This window comes from Dermacentor andersoni, chromosome 2 (genome assembly GCF_023375885.2).
Source record: "Dermacentor andersoni chromosome 2, qqDerAnde1_hic_scaffold, whole genome shotgun sequence".
Lineage (NCBI taxonomy): Eukaryota > Metazoa > Arthropoda > Arachnida > Ixodida > Ixodidae > Dermacentor > Dermacentor andersoni.
In genome coordinates this window covers 24718906-24725232 of record NC_092815.1, presented here as the reverse complement: position 1 = coordinate 24725232, position 6327 = coordinate 24718906, and the positions used below count along the sequence as shown (strand labels likewise).

The 6327-nt window shown below is 42.5% G+C and overlaps 1 long non-coding RNA gene across 2 annotated transcripts in view; it reads right to left on the bottom strand.

Annotated features, from left to right (window-relative positions):
• Positions 1-5707: 5707 nt before the first annotated feature.
• Positions 5708-6327, bottom strand: part of LOC140215907 (uncharacterized) — a 213845-nt gene continuing 213225 nt past the window's right edge. For both annotated transcript variants that reach the window (XR_011892500.1, XR_011892501.1), the window contains one exon: positions 5708-5854. This is a non-coding gene — a long non-coding RNA (uncharacterized lncRNA). The remainder of the gene's footprint in view (positions 5855-6327) is intronic.

Sequence of the window (6327 nt, the reverse complement as noted above, 5' to 3'; positions counted from 1 at the left end):
GCGTTAGGATCAGTGTAAATGTTGCAGAAGGTATACCTAGGTAGTACCGTTTGCAAGCTCGTTGCGGTCATCAAAATTTAGACTGGTCTCTTATTTGGATGCCCTACCGCATATTTCGCTGTTTACGCCTGTTTTATTCATTTGAAATGCCACGACAGTGTGTAGGCATGCCAACGAGGCTGCGAACGCAGTTGCAGCTGTTTCTGTAAAGCGTGCACCGCCGCTTCAAGCCTACGTTTGTGGCAAAGCCAGCATCAAAAAGAAAATCTTTACGAGGCCGCTGTCGTTTCAATAACATAACATGTATTATGCTAGGGGTAAGTACTAGCAAAAGGCTAGTTCAAATGCCAGATGTAAAGAGAAGTGAAGAAAAAGCGACAGTTTGAGCGCATACGTAAGAACAGGCATGTCATCGCATGTCAATCTAATAGAGCATACGTGCATTAGCTGCGCAAATCATTCTTTATGTTATTAGAGAAAAGTAATAATAAAAGAAGCTGGATATAAGATCCTTCCACGCTATATATTATGTTCCAATACAGAGTATGTGGGCCTTATTGTATACCTGAGCAAACGGAAATAGACAACGCTGTTAATTGAATAGGGGAGTGTTTTGACAATGATACATACTACAATGCAGGAAAAATAGGTTATGCTATAGAAATTTAAGACATACTGCAAACACGTAATCAGCTTAAAACAGTTCTCTATTAATAAGACAAAATGCATTTGTGGAAGAAATAAAAGAAATGAAAGTTAAGGAAACAAAAAAACAGACAAACCCTTGCTGAAAACAAAGTGCTGAGAAGGCATAGTAACGTCGAAATACAAAAGGGACGTATAAACCAGCAATTGTGTAACAACATTTGTCGCAATGTTAAAATAGAAAAATGGCTGTTCATAAAATAAAAAAAAAATGGTCTCCCATCCTCGCTGTGAAAGTCCATGGACAGTGAAGCTTTAACGACAACTAAAACAATTACAGATTGTGACGTAGGTTGAAATTACTCACGGGGAGACTTTCACAGGCACTTTTACCTAATTATTAGCCAAAGAAGTTTCGACAGCCTGCGACTTGACTGGCGCTGCTACTTCGTGCACCTACAAATAGTGGACAAGAGCGAAGAGAAATTCGCCGCCCCTCATATACACGTTGTCCTTAAGTAGTCCTCTCTATACGTCGTCTTCCCATAGTACTGCCACAACACAAATCAGTTGCTAGGCGGGCTCTTCTTTTACGTACGAAAGTGTAGTTACGTCACTCCCTGCTTCATATGCTAAAACCAACCTGTTGTCGACGCGGCAGCATTGCGCAAACAGTAATCTTTACCGGTAAACGTATGCAGGGAGTGCTACGTGCTTCGCATTGCATGCAGGCGCAGGGGCACCTTATCATCAATTATGTGGTTGGGATGCTTGTTTTGAGCTGCTTTTTTACACGTATGCTGTTGTGTATGTTGTATGCGTGATTCCAAACAATGTACGCACTGTCGGTATCACTTTGCTAGGTGCTTGTATCCTCTGCCATACTGGGGTACGAGCCACTGCATTTGAGAGCACAAGCCATAAATGATGATAGCGTTCTGTCGACGTTATGCCACGAAGAAATCCCGGGATCCTAGCTATATAAAGCTTCGCTGTAAAAAAAAAAAAAAAAAAAAAAGGGTTTCACTAGAGAGTGAATAAGAGGTTATCAATTACGCTTCAAGCCCCCTGATTTGTTCGTGTTTTCTATCTTTCTGCGTTAACGTGCTGCTATGTACATGCCAAACCACAATCGGATTGTGAGGCACGTCACAGTGGCGGACTCCAAATTAATTTCTACACCGTGGTGTTCCCTAACGTGTGTCTAAGTGCACGAGTGTTCTTTATTTCACGCCCGTCAAAATGTGGATGCGGCGCTCAGGATCAAACCCGGGACCTCAAGCAATGCGATAGCCGCAAAGCTACCGCATCGGGCAGATAAGTGTTGATTTTACGTGTGAGGACTTCCGTAACGTCGCCTAGAACCTACGGTGCACTTTACGGTTCTGCTCCGGCACGCCCTGCGTAAGTTCTCCGCTTGAAATATTTGCATGGTGTTTATTTTTCAGAAATAGCAGAGTACGCACCGTACCATACCTTGAACATAAATTTATAGCGTTTGCTGTGAGGAGTATAAGGCTAGAAACACGCTCTCCAAGCCGACCTCTCTTCCTTTCTTTTCATAAAATATACTACTATACAATTTACGTGTAAATGCAGTCGTGCATGTAGTAGTTCACTTGTCTTCTTACGTCACCTTTTCCCAATCATTCCTCCCACCGCTCCCCCTTGTATGGGAACTGCGAGCGAAGAGTGGCAAGGCAGTTACTCACTCGTATCGCGACTGTGTCGCTTCTACCCATTCTGTGCCTCCTCTCGCCCTTTCACTCTGCCATTCCATCTAGCTTTCCTGTGGACTTACCCGTTAATAAAAAGGTAAGCGCACCAATATCTCCAATGCCTTTGCGGGGGTCACGGATAATTACAGCTGTGAAGCAGCAGCAGCAGCCAAGCAAAGCAAAGGAAAGCAAAGCAAAGCAAAGCAAAGCAAAGCAAAGCAAAGCAAAGCAAAGCAAAGCAAAGCAAAGCAAAGCAAGACAAGGCAAAGCAAGGCAAGGCAAGCAAGCAAGCAAGCAAGCAAGCAAGCAAGCAAGCAAGCAAGCAAGCAAGCAAGCAAGCACGCACGCAAGCAAGGAAGCAAGCAAGCAAGCAAGCAAGCAAGCAAGCAAGCAAGCAAGCAAGCAAGCAAGCAAGCAAGCAAGCAAAAGTAAGCAGCAAGCAGCACAAGTAGCAGCCGCAGCAATGGGAAACTCGAAGGAAGAGACAAAGGCAGCTTCGATGTAAAAATAAGTGCGAATAACAGGACACAAATGAACAGACAGGACATGGCACTTCTGTTTCTTGTACCATCCTGTTTATTGTGTAGTTCTTTAGAGCGCAGATTTTAAGCGCCCGTTGTTGGGTTGCGAAGGTGGTGACAACACTGGCCCACGACCAGTCTGTGCCGTGATTTCGTTCTAAAATTCTTTGCCTCAGTATATCGCAAAATGAAAACACGTATCGAGCTGCACTAAAATTTCGCATTAAGCAGTATAGTAATCGTCGCACATGTTTTCCATGATGACGCCGTACCAACAAGATCAAGTTCAGACTCTTCTGCAGAACCGAACTGATCCCTACCCATAAGCACGACAAGGCCAAAATAAGAAGCGCGTTTTCGTGAATGTGCGCCAGTAGCATTGAAGAACGGCTATATGGCACTGCAAGCAACACCTCAGATATTACCAATAAACGTTGTGTCTAGTACCGCAAGCTTTCATTTTGTTTTGTCTTCTGTTTTTCGTTGCTTTGTGATAACGACAACGCAAACAGTGCCGTTTGTGTGCTGCGTGATGAAGAAGCAGAGCGGCGTATTTCAAGTTTCTCATGTCTCCGTTTCTTGATCATCCCCTTGCTATTTCGCAAGTCCTTTTCTTCTTTCTTTTTTTTTTGACGGCATATCTTATAAGAGATGCGGAAATGGGTGGCCGCTTCATACGTTATACACATAATTACAACAAGTTCGACTGTCACGAACCATGCGCCAGCCACTTTAAGTAAGCGCAATTTATGCTCCGACGTGGCATTTGCGCGACAACAAAAATGCTTCACAAATACCCAGAGAAGTAAGCAGGGGCTGAATTAAATAAATGATTCGAGATAGAAGAATCAGGGAAGTAAAAAAAAGCAATTACGAGTCAAATAAGTATGTTAGAAGAGAGATCAGTCAGAGAACCAGGAATCTTCATTTAAAACGAGCCGAAGACACTTCCGCCTGGGACTTCCTGTGAGGTGTAGACTAAGAGAACGATTTGCTATGCAGATCTGGCGCATAGAACTTGACTCCGTGCTTGCTGTATACGCCAGAGCTCGAACCTTCTACACGAGATTAATAGTATGAGTTTGTTTTCTGGAATGTTTGAAAGTCACAAGCTTCAAAGAACTGGGTATAAGTATAATTCTCGGTCACAAATAAAGCAATTTGAAGAGATTTCAAATTCATTCTGCCAGGAAGCTTCTTTGCATTTTGAGAAATAATTTTCCTTTTTTTTCTCTTAAGCCCTCTTATTCGCTGCCTCACCCCTTTTCTTTTCGTTTCCTCTCACATGAAAACTGCAGGTTGACAACAGTGAACTAGGAAACTTTGTTCTTTAGACAAAACTTGTTTCCTGCATCAGAAAAGTGCGATTGGGACGTTATGTTAACCTATAGCGCGCGAACGGATGAACCTGATTAGTAAGAAAGGAGCCACATGTTGCGGTCGCTACTAGCTTATGCGAGTAGCGTAAGAACTGGGTAGCTGCATGGGACTGTAAAATCTTTTTATATAACTTTCTATAGTTCACTGATGTTTTTTAGCACTACTTTTTCTGTGGTATATGTACATTTCGACGTAGGGCTCTTCCAAAGGACAGACACTTCTAACTCTGTAATGCTAAAGTATATTTCACGTATTTGACTGCGTCATTAGTACGTATTGCGGAACATTATGATGCCGCTCGGAAGCCTGGCGTCTTTTTTACAGCTGTCTAGTTTTGAGCGCTGCCTCCCTACGCAGCACACCGAACCTCGGGCATTTTACTGGAAAGATCAGAGACCTTCTGGGAACTCTCGGCTTTCCTTGTCGCTGCCAAGTGTATTCGGTATTTTACTGATTTTTTTTTTCATCTGTGTGCCCCTCGACATCAGTAAGCACGTTAAGCCTGTCTGTCTCACTAATCTTTTGAAAGTTTTCTTGATGCAGCCTCCATGAAAAAAACAAGAATTTACAGAAAACAGTATATCTCCCAATTTTACCGATGCCGTGGCAGTGGTAAGCGTGCTACATCAAGAAAATCCCGTTCACTTGTCTTTCAACTTTGCCGAAAAAAGAAGTCTCATTTAGCGTGCGTTCAGCGTGCCTGGCGTGTTCATATATATATATATATATATATATATATATATATATATATATATATATATATATATATACTGAGGCCTGTATATTGCGTTGTATTTTTCGGCATTATCAATCCACCAAGTTCTTATTATCAGCTAAAAAAGTGCTATAAATTTACGCATTTTTAGTCGATTAACTGCTCGGGCATCCTGTTGTCTTTTTTTTTACCTAAACCTTTCATGCTGTTTTAGTGGACAAACCCGGAATAAATTCTGGGGCCTATGTTTGTAAACGGTGAAGGGTAGGCTTCTTTTATGGGGAGAAGGAGCACAATGGGGCGTCATAGGGAAAGGTTATCCCATACTCCACATAGTTATGGACGTTTCCCATCCTCACGGATGTCAATTTGTGGCCAAGCTTCTCTCACTGCTTTTGCATGAACACCTGCGCGCGTTCTCTTTTACCATCGTCAAGTTTCCAGCATTATCAATCATTGCCTGCCCAACTCTATCGGGTGTATGCAGTGCGCGTTAATACTGTGGCAGAAACGTTTTCAGTAACTCCGAAATTTATATAAAAACTAAGCACCATCGCCACCTCTATTTGAGGTCACAGAACCGGTAACCTGATTGGCCTTGTCTTTACTTTTGTAATTTTTCTGCAACATTATTATTTCCTGCTTTTTTGCACAAATAAATTCAGAAGGTGAGTAAATACAGAAGCTCCACACATTCAAGAACAATCATTGAAAGCTCAAAACAATCGTAATGTGATACAAATACCTTTATTAGGGAAAAACAACAGGTATTGTTTGCTCCATCCGTCCCGCGCATGGCCTCAATCGCTCACAGGGTGAGCGATTGAAGGGGCAGAGAGGGAGACAGGCCGGAAGAAGCCCACTCACATATCCTCCTGTCGATAGAGATGGCGTGAGTTGGAATTGGAACTTGTCACACTTAACTCCACGCAGCATCTACTAAGTGCACATTCCAATAAGAAAAACAGGCGTCCGCGACTTAGCATGAACTTGTCCTGCCATACTACTGAACCACTCCAATTTTATTTTGCAAGCAAACTTTCATCACCGTGCCACATCTTACTATGATAATTGAGTAGACGGTAAAACTCCCACGAAACACTATAAAAATTCATGCGCAGCACAGGCCTTGTAGCATCCATATAAAGAATTATGCCACCGTCGCTTTAATAAAGGTTTCAAGAAAAAGCAAAATATATTCGTTTTCTATTTGTTTCGTGCGAAAACGGCTTCAAGTATTGGAAGGCTTATCTGCATTACTCCTTCAGCAGAGAGAGCTAAAGCTCAATTGCGCTTTCTCATAAAAATGGTAAAGGAAAACGCAGAGCCATATCTTTCGGAGCAGCTG